At 49.0% G+C, this 16,463-nt stretch overlaps 1 pseudogene; it reads right to left on the reverse strand.

Annotated features, from left to right (window-relative positions):
* Positions 1–13,095: 13,095 nt before the first annotated feature.
* Positions 13,096–13,945, reverse strand: LOC111174132 (large ribosomal subunit protein uL11 pseudogene; annotated as a pseudogene).
* Positions 13,946–16,463: the final 2,518 nt, after the last annotated feature.

The following is a 16,463-nucleotide window of genomic DNA, read 5'->3' on the forward strand; positions in this document are numbered from 1 at the left end:
CATGAACACCTAAGGCAGCCTTCGGTGGGCCTCCCTCTGGCACTTCTTACAACTCTGGTCAATGACCTCATTGTGCAGTTAGTTGTCCAAAGTCTGGCTCCTTGACTGGACTATAAAGCCCCTGAGAGCAGGGGTGGGTTTGTTTCACTCATCATCGGATACCTGGGGCCAAGCACATAGCCTGAAATGGGAGAATGGGGGAGGGCAGCATCTCTCCTTAGGACCCAGAGTCTCCACACCCGGGGCTCTTGTGCCCAGATCTGGACAAAATCCCAACTGAGCCCTTTGTGTTCCAGGAAGCTCCCGTGAGGCCGGCTAACTGGTCACGGGGACACAGAGGCTGCACCCCCCTGGCTGCAGTCGCCTTCACCCCTCACCCCCATTTTGCTGGGCTCTTGGAAAGTTTTCAGACAGATTTCAATTAGTTGTCAACACTCAAGGTTTAGAGTCCAGAATTTCCAGTTCCTCTTGGAAAATCATTAGGCCCAAGAGGCCACACTTGGCGGGGGGCTGAAGAGCAGCCATTTCCTATGGTCTCTCTGCTGACCGAGCTGGATTACCAGCTGCGTCAACCATGGTGTAGGCACCCAGCCCATGTCACATGCATCTCCCTAGTATGCGGGCATTTGAGTTTTCAAGCCTTGCGCTGAAGTCCCTACGAACCAATGAGGTCATCAGAAGGAGACACATGCCTCTGGCTCCCACAAATATATCCTGCCCAGCCCACTGCTGAGATTCTGTGATGTCCCCTCCCTCTACTTTCAGAACTCCCCAGAAGGGAATCTCCACACATTCAGAAAAAACTAAATCATCTGAGAAATTTAAATTAAAAAGTTGCTGAGAATCTTCCATCGTATTTCTCAGTTCCCCTTCCACAGAGAACCTCTCAAGAATGTCCCCTTAGCTTTAGCGGAAGAAAATGCTTTTCTCTTTTAGTGATCTGCTCTGCCTTGTTTTATTAGCAGATGAGAACTCTGAAACCCACTCATGTTTCTTTCTGAGCTTCGGCTACCAGGAAACTCAGGGTTAAATTCTGAGCTTGCTTACAGCTACATTCTTTAGTTTCTGGTTTTCTGGCAACTTGGACACTTTGCTTACTCTGCCGTACACCCTCACTTCCCTTTTGGAGAATTATTCCTCCTGCCCAGACCCCCATCCTTACTCAGAAGCAACCAGGATGTCAAGCGTGACCCCACCCCCCTCTGGCCATAGCTGATGGGTCCAGGAATGGACTCCGGGCTCAAGCCAGCCCCTAAGTCCTTAGCTGAGGCATGCTGGAACTGAGAGATGCATTGCTCTTGAGACGCTGGATTGTGGAAGTCAAGTTCATATAACAAAGGAGCTGTTGGCTCCATGTGGATTGGGGTGTAGAGAGCGCAGAGAAAACCCAACATGGGGGTGGAGAACTCATCCTCCAGTGTTCAAGCCCAGATCTGTTTTTGCCCATAGCTTCTCTGAGACATTCCCACAGTCTTTTAAGAAATCTTCCCTTTTGTTAAAGCTACCTAGAGTTGGATTTCTAAACGTTTTAAAATGGTAAAGGAGGGTACTTCCCTGGCGGTCCAGTGGTTAAGACTTCGCCTTCCAATGCAGGGGGTGCGGGTTTGATCCCTGCTTGGGGAGCTAAGATCCCACAAGCCTCACGGCCAAAAAACATAAAACAGAAGCGGTATTGTAACAAATTCAATAAAGACTTAAAAAAAAGAGAAGAATGCAAAATAATAAAAAGAAAAGATTTAAAATGGTAACGGAGACTATGCCATTTGTCTGCTTCAAGCACCCAAAGTCCTTAAAATAAAAGTCGAACACTTTACCCAATAAGGCCCTGCACGATCTGGCCCCATCCAACCTCTACACACTGCTCTCCTTCCTTCATTTTGCTTCAGCCACAACAGCTTTCTTGCTGTTCCTCCAACTCTCCAAGCTCCCACCTACCTCGGGGCCTTTGCACGTGCTGCTCCCTCTGTATGGAAAGTTCTCCTCCCAGAGCTTCACATGGCTGGTTCTTTCTTGTCACGTCACCTTGTCAGAGAGGCCTTTCCTGATCACCCAACATGTATTTGCCCTCCACCCCACTCCGCCCTTTCACTCCATCCTGTTTACTTTCTTCATGTCTCTGTCACTCTGAAATCATCTCATTTATTTGGTTGTTTACTTGGGCTTTGTACAAGTAACACTCAAATGCAAGCTCCACGAGGTCACTGCCGTTAAGACCAGCAACGAGCATGCTGCCTGGTACGCGGTTAAGTGATCAGTACATAGTCATTGGATGAGTAAGTGTTCCTTGGAGCCCAAAGAGCCCTCCTTAATACAACAGACGACAACCCTCTCTCCTTACCCCTTTCCTTATGTGGTTCTTGAGTTCCTCAGTCATTTTACTGGTCTTTGTGTATCTTCACTGGTGGATTCCTCAGAGCCTTTCTGGAGTGGACAGAGAAAAAGTAAGAGAATTTACTTATTTGACAAATACTATGTGCCAGGTATGTTTCTAAGCACTTTACCAGTATTAGCTCATTTAACCCTCCTAACAACTCCATGAGGATTGCAGCATTATTATCACCCCATGTTACAGATGAACAGACTGAGGCAACAGGGGTGGAGTCGCTCTCCCAAGGAAAGCACCCTATTAGGGGCGGAGCGGGGATTCATGCCCAAGGAGTCAGGCTTTGAGCCCACGTCTGTGACCTTTCGGCCAGTCCCCTCCCGGGTGAAGGGGAGGAAGCGTCCTCACTCCTGGTAGGCGGTCATGAGTCCTTGGGCCCCTTTCTCACTCTTATATTTGGGCTCTTGAGCAGGACCCAGGAAAGCACGTACTCATCCCAGCACAAAGCCAGGGTGAAGCACGTCTGGTGAGGACTGTGACAGATTGCAGCACGACACTGCAGGATGATTGAGGGCTTCGTCTAATCACACCAATTGGTATAAATTACTATGTTGGCCGCCCCGAGCGGCATCTGTGGGATTTACACCTCATTAGATCAGCAGTGCCAAATGAAGCAACAGGGTTGGGTCATCCCCTCCTCCGGAGCTGTGTCTGTGCTGGGCAAAAATCGTCAAGGGGAGCTGGAAAGTAGGATCATAACCCTCCAGGGAACGACGGCAACAGAACTGGAGGAAACAGGAACTAAAGCAGTCGCAATTTTGCGTTTGGGCGTTTCTGATTTGAAGCAACTCTTTACACTTCTGCCAAACTCCTGCTTCAGCTCTTCTGCAGTTGGCCATTTAGCCTGAGAACAAGCAAAATTGCAGCCCCAGGTGGTCCGGGGAGAGTGCTGGAAGGCGCAGAGGGTTCTGAGGTTTGGGGGTTCAGCCGAGGCAAGGATTCAGCTTTGTTGGGGGAGATGCCAAGGGTCAACTGAGCCTCCTCCAAGTTTCCACTGGCCACCACCCCCATTAAACAAACAATGTCAGAGAAAGTGGCACACACAGCTTCAAGATCACCCCAGCACTGCGCAAGCCCCACTCCAGAGCTTCGTGCAGTCACTCCAGGCAGCCACCTCCTGTTCCTGCCAGCCCTGCCGGAGGTCCAGAGGATAAAAACAGGAAGGCAGGAAGCCAGGAAACCTGGATTTCCTTATTGGCTTCCGAAGGTGGGGGGCGGGAAGGGAAAGAGGCAGAAAACGAAGAAAGGGTACATCAGAGCCAGGAACAGAGCCCAGGCTTGATTATAAAGTCAGGAGGCTTTATGTCATGATGATGCTTTAGCGGCCATGGGCTTTTTCTCCAGACAATGTCACAGATGGGTGTCTATGCTCACCCTGCAGTTGATGAATGGGCTTGGAGAGGGGGGGCATAGATAATCACTTGGGTTGATTAGATCCAGCAGAATAGAAGTCTTGGACCCGGTGTCAGGTTCACGTAAAGGGCGCCCGGGTAGACGCTGGCTCCACCCTGCCCAGATGTCCTCAGCACACACCTGCACCCAGGGCAGCTCATCAGGCAGGAGGGCTGTCTGCCACCCCGAGAGCACGATCTGCGTGTGGGGAAAGAGGAACAGCCCCCCAGAAGCAGCCCTGAGTGATGGCCGATGAGGCACTGGGATGACTTCAGGGCAATGTTCTCTGGTGTTCCCCAGAGCTCCCCGCGGCGACCTGGGGCTCTGGTTGTCCACAGTGATAACCACCTTGATACATACCTGGATAATTCTGCCTCCCCCTTCCCTGTCTTACTTCCCTCCTCCCTGCTAGTTCTTCCTGGGATCCCCTCCCAGACAAAAGACTTGCACTACAATATTGGTCTCCGGGTCTGCTCCCAGGGAAACCCAAACTAAGACAGTGTCTTTGTACAACTTATTAAGAGGCACCTGTCTGGGTAGATGTGGTCTCAGGGGCATAGGGCTTGACAGGCAACCCTCTCTGGCCTGACGAAGCCCAACGCCAGTGTACCGACCAGCAGGTGACATGCGGGCTAGACTTCAGCCCCGATTCCTCTGCTGGGCATCTTTGCCCGACACAGAGGCATCGTGGCATCTACCTCTTCTCTCTTCTCAGTTTCAGGGAAGGAACAATTTACTGGAAGGGACGCTCATCTTTTTAGAGGCATAGCAGAAATCCCACCAACGTACTCTTGAGCCAAGGAATTCCGGGCAGCAGCAGACTATGAAAGAACCAGTGCGGGGATTGAGTGTGACTGCTCTGAATTCGAATGCCGCCGCTGCCACATCCTAGCTGTGTCACTTTGGGTTCATCATTTTAATGCTCCGTAGCTTCCATTGCCTCAGTTGAGAAAGGACACATATGGCTTGAGGCATAAAGTTAGGAAGTAAATCATGGGTGCAGTGCCTGGCAGTCAGAAGGTGCCCTTTCAGGACTGGTCCCTCCTCATTCCTCCTGCGCCCCTCTCCCCAAATAGCCAGTGGGGCTCGCCGAGTGGTCAGGGCCAGACTGGAATGCATGCGCATGCGTCTCCGAGGCCCCCTGATACTCAGAACCGGGTCAACCCCATGCTAGTGTTGAATGATCCCGCTGTTAGTGCCAGGCTATAAAATGTTAATGAAAGGAGGCCACCGATCAGGTGATGGTGACAAAGCTCCCGTCCCATCTGTTCTTCCCCTCCCTCCTCTTCGGGCTGGCATGAAAACAACTCCTCCACTGCTCCTCTGCTGGGTGAAGTGACGCACAAACACACGCCCCTCAGGAGACCCCACGCCAGGAGGGGGTACCCGCCTTCTCTCTGTGTGTCTTGACTTTTGTGCTCTGAGTGTAAGGGCCATGGTTGTCACTGGATTTCTTAGCAGGTCCTCCTGGGTTTGGCACCATCTAAGGTTTTCCTCACCTGGAGGTGCTGACTGACCACGAGTGCTGGGCCTCTTTACCTAAGCACAAACCTTGCCAAGCTTATTGTTTCACTCAAGGGAAAGAGCCAGGAGGACCTGCAGAAATAAGATTCTGGAAGCCTGGAGACCCTGACAGCACCTCCTCCAGGCTCCCCATCGACCCACCCCCAGCCAAGCAAGCCTGTTTTATCCATTAGGACACATGCATAGACACACGCACGTGGACACACACACACACACACACACACACACACACAGAGGCACACACGCACACGCCACCTTCCAGGTCTCACAAACATGTCAGAGAAGAGGAAAAAATAAAAGGCACTGGCTTGAAACATTTAAAGAAAAATATGCAAAATCAGAATGAATAAATGTCTAATTCAATGTTTACAAACATTAGGTCCACTTTGTTCACTGTCAAGTTTAGTTTTCATAAAGATTGTATTACATACGAAGACAATCTGTGAGCTGGCTACCTTGCTTTGCAAGAACTCTTGATTATGCATGATGATTACTTAGAAAGCAGAGCCAACAGAAAATTAAATGAGTGACTATTCATAGCCAAGTAAGTTCAAAAGTAAACTTCTAAAACTTCTTTACAATATAGATAATGTATAAAAATAAATATATCTACATATATACATATGATAGGAGTACATTATAATATGTATGTGGTATATATAATATAGGTATTATATATAATATATAGTATATATAATATAAAATATAGGTATTATATATAGTATATACTGTATATATATTATATATAAGATAGGTATTATATATAATATATATGTATAATATATATTATATATAATATAGGTATTATATATATGTATAATATATATTATATATAATATAGGTATTATATATATGTATAATATATATTATATATAATATATATATACTTATGATGTGGTTGCGATGTAATGTTTGATACAACGTATAATGTAGGGTGTGTGGCTCTAAAAGAGAAAGCAGAGCCAATAGCATCTTTAAATGGCCTGCTATGAGGCAAAAGTCACAATCGTTACTTATTCTTGGGGAACTCTTTACTAGAGTATAACTCCCTCCTGAGGAAACCCCTATTTTTTTCCCCTGGAGACTCTCAGTCACTGGTCATGAAAGATGCACACGAATAATTCCTGCCTATTATTTCAACATAGGAAAATGGCCATTTTGCCCCTCAGAATTAACCAGCAACCCATATATATGCCTTCCTCTGCCTCTTGTCCTACAGATTTGCTGCCACACCCGTTACCTCCAGAGATTTCTAGAAGCTGGTTGCATTCACAGACAACTGAACCTCTTCTTTAAACCTCTGAAATCTTACTGCCTTTCCCCCACCCCTGCTCCACCTCAGGAGCCAGCGGGGTGCACCAGGCCTCCCAGGGCTGCCACCGCAAATGTGCAAGTGATCAGGCCCCCCATCTTCTGTCCATGATTCTCAGAGGCTGTGCCCTGTGAAACCTCTGAGACTAGAAAGCCATGTGCCCTCAACCCCCACCCGGCTTCTGCCAGCCTCTTCAGAGCAAAGGTGTGAGGGGGCTGTTGGCCACAGGTCATTAGTGGAGCCTGAGCTGACGTGGCGCCAGGGCGATCCCCTCACAGTGGGCATCTCTCAGCCTTTTGTTTTCATGCCGCTTCAAGGAGCAAATTGATTTCAAATACACACTTTAGAGCCTCTTGTTCGCCCCATCATCTCTCTAGTTAAGGCAAAAGGCTCAGGGGCTCGTCTTCACTCTGAGGAAACCACGGGGCTGCCCTGGGCAGCTGTGGGTGCGGAGAGGTGCCAGCAGAGCTGACTGGAGACAGATGGGTGCTGGGCTTGTCGATGAATAATTCACACCCTGAGAGCCCTGCTGATACTTGGCGTTGAAGAAGGATTCTTTCTGAGCCTGGCCGCTGTGCAGATGCGGGGGGGGGGTTCTCGCAGGCGGAGGACCGGACAAGCCTGGGAGAAGGAAGAAAGAGGCGCGGCTGGAGCTGCATCCACTGACTTGCTTCAGGACACGCATCAGGCATCTCCAGCAGCTAACTCCCAAGGTGCTCTCCCAGGCAGGGCAGCCAGGGCTGAGCTCTTAACAACACTGCAGGCCACTAGATCTGGCTCCTGGAGGGCTGTTGAGTGAGATGAGCGTGGATCTTCCCCTCCTCCATGCAAAGCTTTGCTCCTGGATCCCCCTCCGCCCCCTGGTCCCAACCACTGTTGGGAAGCCACTGTTAATCACATGTGACAGAACTGCAGACTCACAGAAAGAGAGAACTCAATTCAACAAACACGTATGGAGTGCCTGTGATGTGCCAGGCACCGTTCTGGTGCAGGGGATACGGCATAAACAAAATGACCAAAAACCAGCTTCTCAGGGAGCTTAAATTGCACTGCATGGACTCTCTGGAAACCAGTATGATTCAGTCTACTCTGGTGGAATAAAAAATAAAAGGGGGCTTCCCTGGTGGCGCAGTGGTTGAGAGTCCGCCTGCCAATGCAGGGGACATGGGTTCGTGCCCCAGTCCGGGAAGATCCCACGTGCCGCGGAGCGGCTGGGCCCGTGAGCCATGGCTGCTGAGCCTGCGCGTCTGGAGGCTGTGCTCCGCAACAGGAGAGGCCACAACAGTGAGAGGCCCGCGTACCGCAAAAACAAAAACAAAACAAAAAAATAAAAATAAAAAAGTAAAAGGGATTGAGCTCCAACTGTGGCCTTAACGATGTGTCAGGAACTTTATATTTCTCATTTGATTCTCTCCCTCAAGATGAAATTATCACCCCTCCTCTAGAGACAAAGAAATCGAGGCCCAAGGAAGTTTGGTAAGATGCTCCAGGTCATAGAGCTAATGGGCGGTAAATCCTGACCTGTCTTCAAAGCAGGTGATGGGTGTCCTTCATGAAAGCTCCCCATTTCTCTAGCCCATTATTAGTCTTCCTTTAAAATAAAACCAAGTTTAGTTGCTAATGCCAATATTTCATACCTTTGTGAGCTTGGGCAAGAGACTTGGCTTTGTCATCTGTAAAATCGGACTAATGGCACCCATATCCCTGAGTTGTAGTAAGGATTAGAGGAGATCAGGCCAGTAAAGCCCTTTGTCCAGAGACTGGCACTTGGTAAGTGTTCAATAAGTGTGAGCTGTCACTAATACTAGTAGTAGTATTTTTGTATATGATATGAACAATCTCATATAGGGAGAGAATTATAAATTACACCTAGCAAATCACCCCTAATAAAAACTAAGTCAGAGAGACTTTTATACTAAAAGTAAAAGCACACTGTCAGGCCTATAGAAGAACATGGGCTGGGGTGCATTATGAATACAGCAGGTGTTCAATACACTGCAACCTTTTGACTCTGACTGTCACAGCTTTAGGACATAACTAAGAAAAATTCAAAATTGTTAGATGTGTATCTGACCACTCCATCCTAAAGACAGATCTGTGCTGGCTGTGATGACTGCAATGAACACTGCCCAGAATGGCTGTCAAGGGGCAGGGCCAGGCACGGTGCCTACCTGGGTGGCCCCTCTCACAATTCAGTAAGTGTCAGGGGCTCCATGCTTAGTACAGATATACCTCATTTTATTGTGATTTGCTTTACTGCCATGGGTCCACCCCTGTGGTGGGACCAGAGTGTAGTGTCAGCCCTTCAGACAGTCAGGGACAGAGCACCATTATTACAGAGTGGGACAGGAATGGTTTCCCCGGGAGGATGCCAGACAGACCAAAAGACATGTCTACTATCGCCCAGGAGCTCAGGTGATTATGGGAAGATGCTTCGTATGACAAGCTTTTAAAAATGTTCAGAAAAGATGGGAGAAGGACTCCAAAAAGGATTACAAAAGGGCCACAGCTTTTGGAAAGATGATCCTGAAGCAGGACTCCACCATTCCTAATCTCAGGAATGATAAGGTAGTTCTAAGTCACTTCCCATCCTAGGAAAACAAGTATGACCCTGGCTGGCCCCTGTGACCACTACCAATGGGTTTGTTTTGTTTTGTTTTGTTTTTGAAAGCAGCCTCCATCCCCTTCCCCTTAATTGCCCTCCCAGACTGGCCACAGAAGCCTCACCCCTCTCACCCCAGCCTCTCTCAGACCCTCCCCCTAGGAGGGCCTGGAAAACCCCAGAAGCCCCAGGCCAGGCACCCCAAATGCTACTGCATAAGTACCCATATCCCAATTCTAAACCAGGGGTCAGCAAACTTTTTCTGAAAAGGGCCAATTCGTAAAATAGTCTAGGCTTTGCGGGCCAAGAGGCAAATTCAAGGCCATTACACAGGGAAACACACAATGAGATGTAACATATGACAAGAGAAAAAAATTTCTACAAGCTCTTTTCAATCATTTAAACACACACACACACACACACACACACATATATATATTTAAATTCTCAGTTTATGGGCTGTACAGAAATAGGTGATGGGATGCATTTGGCCAGAGCGAGGTCTGCTTTGTGGACTCCTGCCCTAAACCATCCAAGGGGGAAGGAGCCATAAGTGAGCAGAACTTATAGTGAAGGGAAGAGGGTGCTCTAGGATCAAAATCACAGCCACAGAGGGGGAAGGAGGAAGAAGGGAAGGTAACTGTGGGGGCAGAGAGTTAAAGAGAGAGTCAGAGAGGTTTGGAGGGGAAAGGTGACTCTTCATTTGGGGGCAGGCAGAGACTATGATAAAAGAGTGATAGAAAACAAGAGAGTAAGAAACAGAGAGAGGGAGGGGGACGGATTTACAATATTTGCTGCGCCTTACAATGAAATTCACCAGGGACTATAATACTCAATTGCTTTTCACTTATTGTGTGTACAGGGTTTTCTTTCTTTCTTTCTCTCTCTCTCTCTCTCCCTCCCTCCTCCCCCCGCCCCCCGCCCCCAAGTCTGGGCTCACAGGGGCATGTAATTTCTATGGGTTGCTTTTCCAGTCCGCTGGGGTAGCTAACTCACCCCCCTCTCTGTCCCAGCCATTAGAGCAATCTGGTTCCCTCACCCATCACCGTCCCTCCACCTGGGACACGCTCTTCCCACCCCACCCTCTGCCTGCTTAACCAACTCCCGTTTATCCTTTCTTCCGCAATGTTCCTTGACTCCTACTGAGTCCTCGGCTCCCGCTGCGCGGTGTCCTCCCCCGGGAAAGCCTGAGCGCCTCTCCGCTTCCTCGCTTTGAAATGGGCCCACCCCTGTTGAAAACCAGGCAACGGAGAAGAAAACTGTAAAGCTCATATTGGCGTTTGGTTCCAAAGACAGCCTACTTCCGATCGTCCCCTCTGTGCCTTCCACCCCAGGTGGTACTTCCATGGGCCCCTGGAGCCAGGTCTCCACACACGGAGAAATAACGTTATTGGGAGGGGAATGAAATACGCTTGTAATTTAAGGACCTGCTTCAGGCCAAACAATGTAGTCGGCTTTGGGGGTGGGAGCGGGCTCTCTCACTTCTCCATTACAGCCTCCCGGTGTTCCAGGTGATTATTTTTACATATCAGGAAATTCTGAGCGCGCCCACCCCCAATTAAAGATGCAGATGTCTGCCCTCCCCGGCAGCTCCCAGCCTGCTACCTTCTCGAGCTCGGCTCCGAGCTCCATTTGAACCTGCCTCCTATAATTCTTAACTAAAACAGCCCCCTTCGTCGACTGTAATTAAGCATATACTCAGCCGCGGCGAGCTTGGCATCTGCACCTGCCGCTGGGATCCCCTTTCTCCCCGGCACCTGCGCTCCACCGCCCTCCTGCCCCGCCCCCGCCCTCACGCACGCGCAGTCGCACAGCCCCGCCCGCGCCCCCTCGCCCGCCTCCCGATGGCGCCGGAGGAACAGATGGAGCGATCGTCCCCTTCATTCTGCCAGAAGGGCCCCGTTGCTCTGGGGGGAGTTCTGCGGTTGTAAGACACATAATTAGACACTTCAATGGACAATGCGGCGGATTAGAGGGGGTGGGGCTCGCGTCACGGAGGACAGGCGTCCTCATTGACGTGCGGCCCTCACACCCCACGCCCAGCCCGGAGGGAGCAGGGGCCAAGGGAGCGCATCCTGGGTGGCGGGCCGCCCGCCTGCTCCCGCGCTTTGAATTCCCGGCCCTCTTCAGCGACGTCTGACTTTTCTTTTTCTTTTAAAACACCGTGCCAGGACGAGTTATGCGCAAAGGATGACAGGCATGTTGACGGCTCACCTGTCAAGTCCCCATGCTCCGCGGGTCAGTGGGTCCCGCAGCCTGCGCGGTAGACAGACAGTGACGATCTCCACCGACAGCCCTCGTCCCCCAGGTGTGAAGGAGTCAAGAAAAGCCCTCTGCAGTGGACACACGCTGGGACTCAGCCTCTCCTCCCACGAGGAGCTGGGTGACCTTGAGAGACTCAGGCCACCTCACCAGGCTCCTCGAGGACAGCATCTAAGGTTGTAAAGGGCTGCAGAGAGGTGAAGATACGATTTGGAATCCAAGGCTTGCCCCTTGCTGCCTGGGTGACATCAGGCAATCTACTCAGCCTGGAACCCTGGTCTCCTCGTCTGTATAGTGCTGGGGATCGTCTCTGCCCCTCAGGCACTGTGAGACTCAGTACGTTTGAGCTGAGCTCCTTTGTGAAATTAGAGGTTCACTTGGAAAACCAGGGTATGTCAAGGGGGTCCTGTGGGAAGCAGAAGCCAAGAGAGAATTACAGGTGCATCCTCTGTGAAGGATAAAGAGGAGAGGAGACAAGAGTAGGAGGAGAGGGCCTCAAGCAGAAAGAGGACTGACATGTGTGAAAGAAAGGAGGCAAGGAAGATCCGGTGGAGAGCCCCACAGGGTCCTCAGCCTGACAAAGTCTCAGAGCTGTGAAGGAAGTCCCACGGTGGGTAGCAACGGCCCAGCACTAGCACCTGGGAACAGCCTGGGGAACATGTGGCCCCCACATGAAGGCCGTGCTGGATCAGGAAATGAAGCTGTGGCGGCCGGTAGCTGTCGGCTCGCCACATTCCCCAGCAGGTTTTCCCTGGACTGCGGGCTGAGCTGACACTCCTCTGCCTATCCTGCTCCAGGGCTGGCCACCTGACTGAGAAAAAGCCAGCCAGCACATTTCATTGGCCAACCGTGAATGACTGAGTCGCTAAACTGATCCAATCAGAGTGAACCTGAAGACACGTGCTGCGGATGCTGGAACACAAATACTCTCTTTTTTGGATGGATGTTAAGAAGAAAGTAGGTAGTTGCAGGGGCTGCTGGCAGCCGCCTTGGGATGTGAGAGGTGTCCAAACTGGGATGAAGCCAACACTGAGGATGGTAGAACAGACAAACAAGAAACAGGGCTTTGGTCACAAAGTCAGCAGCTGGGTTAGGCCTCTCCTGAAATCTACGCTATTACCGGACTTTCATCATGAACTAATAAACCCTCTTTACAGTTTGAAGCAGCTGTCTCAGGTTTCCTGTTACTTTAAGAAAGACCTCATTTGACCAGCAATAAGGGAAACGGATGCTCTCTGATCTCAAAGAGTAAGCACAGGCATACAGTCAAGCCTAATGGAACTGGAATTGGTGAGAGGGTGGTGTAGGGATCCAGGGCTGCTCTTGGGTCCTCTTAACAGCTTCAGGTGTCTGCATCCTTCTCCATCCAGCCACTCTCCTTTCTATGACCAGCTGGTGTCTTCAACCCTCTCTGCTGTTATCTTTTCTCCACTGCATAGATCCTCCTAAATTCATATTTCTTTGCCCTCCTCTCTGAGTTTGCAAGACCAACTCTAGATCCCGTTCAGTGCATCTCTCACCCTCAACGTCTGCTGCCAAGGGCCTGATGCCCTCTGCACTTCCCAGTGCAGATTTCTGAGAGCATGAATTTTTTTTTTTGTCAAATAACACTTTATTAAATTATTTTTCTTTGCAGTTCTTAACCAGCTGGGCATTCCACCACACAACTGTTGATTTCATCTATGATGTCATGAGAGTGACGGTCATCAACACTGCAGCCCACAGACTGGGCAGTCCCCAGGATCTTTTTAATGGTTCCAGAGAATTCCCTAGCTAAAAACCGATGCAGCATCTGTCGGGCAATGCTGACAATCTCATCAAAAGTGATGTTTCCACTGTGCTTAATGTTTTTCTGCTTCTTTCTGTCTCTTGGTGGTTCCTTGATGGCTTTGATGATCAGGGCAGAAGCAGAAGGTACCACCTCAGTCTGGGCCTGTCTGTTCTGAATGGTCAGTTTCACTGCAATCCTCAGAGCCTTCCAATCACCAGTTGCCTTGGTGATGTCATCACCAGTGTTTTTTGGAGACACACCCAGGGGGCCGATCTTGGGGGCCAGGGCAGATGTCGCACTGACTTCCCTACCAGTGCACCTCAGGTACATGACTTTGACCTCGTTGGGGTGGAACTTAGGTGGCATGGTAGAGGTGGCTGGTGTCAGATGAACCCGGATTTGGGAGGACCGAAGAAAGTCGCACCTTGACCTCCTCTGAGCCGAAAGCCGAAATCGCACAGGAATCTTATTATTCCACTTTTTGCCTGTTTAGACATCCCCAGAGACTCTGATTCCATTGTCTTCAGAGAAGACTGGGTATCAGTATTTCTCTAAAGTTTCTCAGATGATCCAAGGGTGTTGCGAAAATCGAGAATCCCTGGTTTTAATAAAGCATTCCGGACTAGCAGATCCCACCCTGGGTCAAGTCCAAGCCTGATCCAGTCAGCTAAGAACAGAGCTACCTGGTCTCAACATACCCAGAGCTGCCCCCATCGGCGGGTCTATGCCTATAGAAGGATTGACGGGGGAGACAGGCCCTGCGTGACATGCTTAGGACAAGACAAGCCTAGCACAGAGCTTGGTACCATGCAGTGGCTCCACAGTGACGGATGTTCTGAAAATCCTGTCCCTTCTCTAATTCAAGGGTATTCTTTCTGTAAAAAACACCAGGCTGCAGTAATGCAACTGAGGAAACGTTGCCAAGGAAGTACCTAGAGAATCTAGGTGCCCATGCTTGGCTAACACACTACACAGCAGGAAAACTCTGATTAATACAATTTACATTTGAGAGTAATCTCTTCTATTTCAATAAGACTACATCAGTGCAGCTAGGAAAAGCCTCATTTTGGGAGGTTATTCAATGACTTATGAAAATAGTCATGACCTCTTGTTAAGAGAAAAAAATGGATTTACAATTTATGTAGTGCATGATTCTAATTTTTTTTTAAATGTGGGTATATATATATATATATCTGTATACAAATACACAGAAAAAAGACTGGAACTACAGATGCCAAGCAGTTAACTGTGATTCTCAGGTGAGAGGGTTTTTCTTGTAGGTAAGTGTGTTGGATTTAGAGGACTATTATTCTGAAAGGTCCTTTTACATTTTTGATGCTAACACGTTTGTGTGGAAGCATGGTTTCAGTAGAATATGGCCTGTGTACATCCATGAACAAAATTAACCACTGGCAGCCTTGTACTCCTCCCTGCCCCCCACCCTCGTTTTCTTGTTTCTAATTTTAATTTTACAGAAGTCTGAATACAGAACTCTGGAACCCACTGCCCTAGGGGACAGCCTGGTAGGAATCTCTCTTCCCTGCTCCAATCCCTTTGGCTTTCCTTGGATTCCAGGCTCTTCCAGCAGGACCTGGCCCTGATTCAGTGGGAGTTCAGAGGAGGGAAATTATTTCCAGCCAGGGAGAATGAAGGGTGACCTCCTGGAGGAGGTGGCATTTGCATGGGCCAATCTGGGCAAACTCACAGGGAGAAGAGAAAGCAGTACACGAGCAAACAGGTGGAGGTGGGAAAACACAGCATGTACGGAAACAAAGACAGTAAATATGGAACTCTGTGCTGTAGGTGAGGCTCCACGGGAGGCCCTGGGTTGCAGCAGGGCTCCTGTTTTCCGGGGGGTCTCTGGGCTGGTGGTGAAACTGCTGGAGCCTCAGGCTACATGGGACTATAGACAGGGCTCTCCAGTCGCTCAGCTACTCCTTCCCCTGAATGCTCACTCCAGCAAGAGGTGGGGAATGTCCCCCTGGAAAGAGCTTAAGAGACGATGGCCTACCACTTGGAATACCTAAAATACCAGAGGCAGAGCCTTCGGCATGTGGTCCCAGCCAGGACCGAGGCTCGCGTGGCCAAATCGCTGCTTCCAGCATTTTCTGGGGGGAAAGGAAAGCGGATCCACGTAGCAAGATTCTTCTGGGAGGTACATCCTTTCTGTTTGTTTTTTTTTCCAAGTGCTAAGGCATCTGCTCCCACATTCATCCTTTTCCTCCAGCTTATCTTTTCATGACTTTGGAGAGCAGTCTTCCTTATCTAGGAAACAAATGGCCTCTGCAGAGAGTTCTAAACAGCCGAGGCATTTATCTGTTTGACATGTGTTTCCCTGTTTGTTTTCTCCAGCCTTGAGACAAGAGTCGTGTCAACTGTGGATGGCTGAGCCCCAGTCACTGGAGAGGCATGAATCAATTTCCAGCTGCGTTTATCACTTGCTGCCTTAAATCAAGTCTAATCAATGCTTCCTTCATTTGGTATGGATTGAAACTATACATAACGCACTTAGAAAATGGGCGGGAAAGGGAGCAGCCGATCACGAACAAAAACTCCACCGGGGAGTTAGATGGAATGATGTTAAGGAAAGATTTGCAATCTCTGATTTGCTTTCATGGAGACGCCTGACCAAACAGTCACAGAGATTTGTGTTTATGAAGCTTTAACTTCAATCTACTGGACATGCAATGACATTACATGAAAGATCATTTTATACAAGAGGAAGAGGATGTCTACATCTTCCAAGATTTTATAATTAATATATTCTGAAGAGTTGGTATATTTTTAATACAGCGGCAACTCTAAAGCTGCCTAGAGTTTTCTTCCTATATTGTCTTTCATTCATTTCCATTTCTTTTAGATGTATCTTTTGTCACCATTGACTATATGGGTCAATTTCTAGTTACAAGATAGAAAATAACAATCTCCTTGTAACAAAATAGATATCCAGGAGTTCCCTTTGATTTAGAAGAATTTTATAAAGTCTTATGGCTGAGAAAACTTGATCCTTTCTCTCATATGCCCAATTCTTGGTAATAGAATTTGATCCATGCAACCCAAATGGATTTTTCACTAGCAGGTGTGAAAACCACCCCCCAGCTGTTCAACCAATTTAGAATGTGGTAGGGAGTAGCCCTGTGTCATTTGTAAATTAATCCCGTGCCAGTGAAAGATGGTATCAGTGTAGTCCCTGGCACCTAAAACCGATCATGTCCAC

This window comes from Delphinapterus leucas, chromosome 10 (genome assembly GCF_059928025.1).
Source record: "Delphinapterus leucas isolate spDelLeu-1000000601 "Yukka" chromosome 10, BTC_Dleu_Yukka2, whole genome shotgun sequence".
Taxonomy (NCBI): Eukaryota; Metazoa; Chordata; class Mammalia; order Artiodactyla; family Monodontidae; genus Delphinapterus; species Delphinapterus leucas.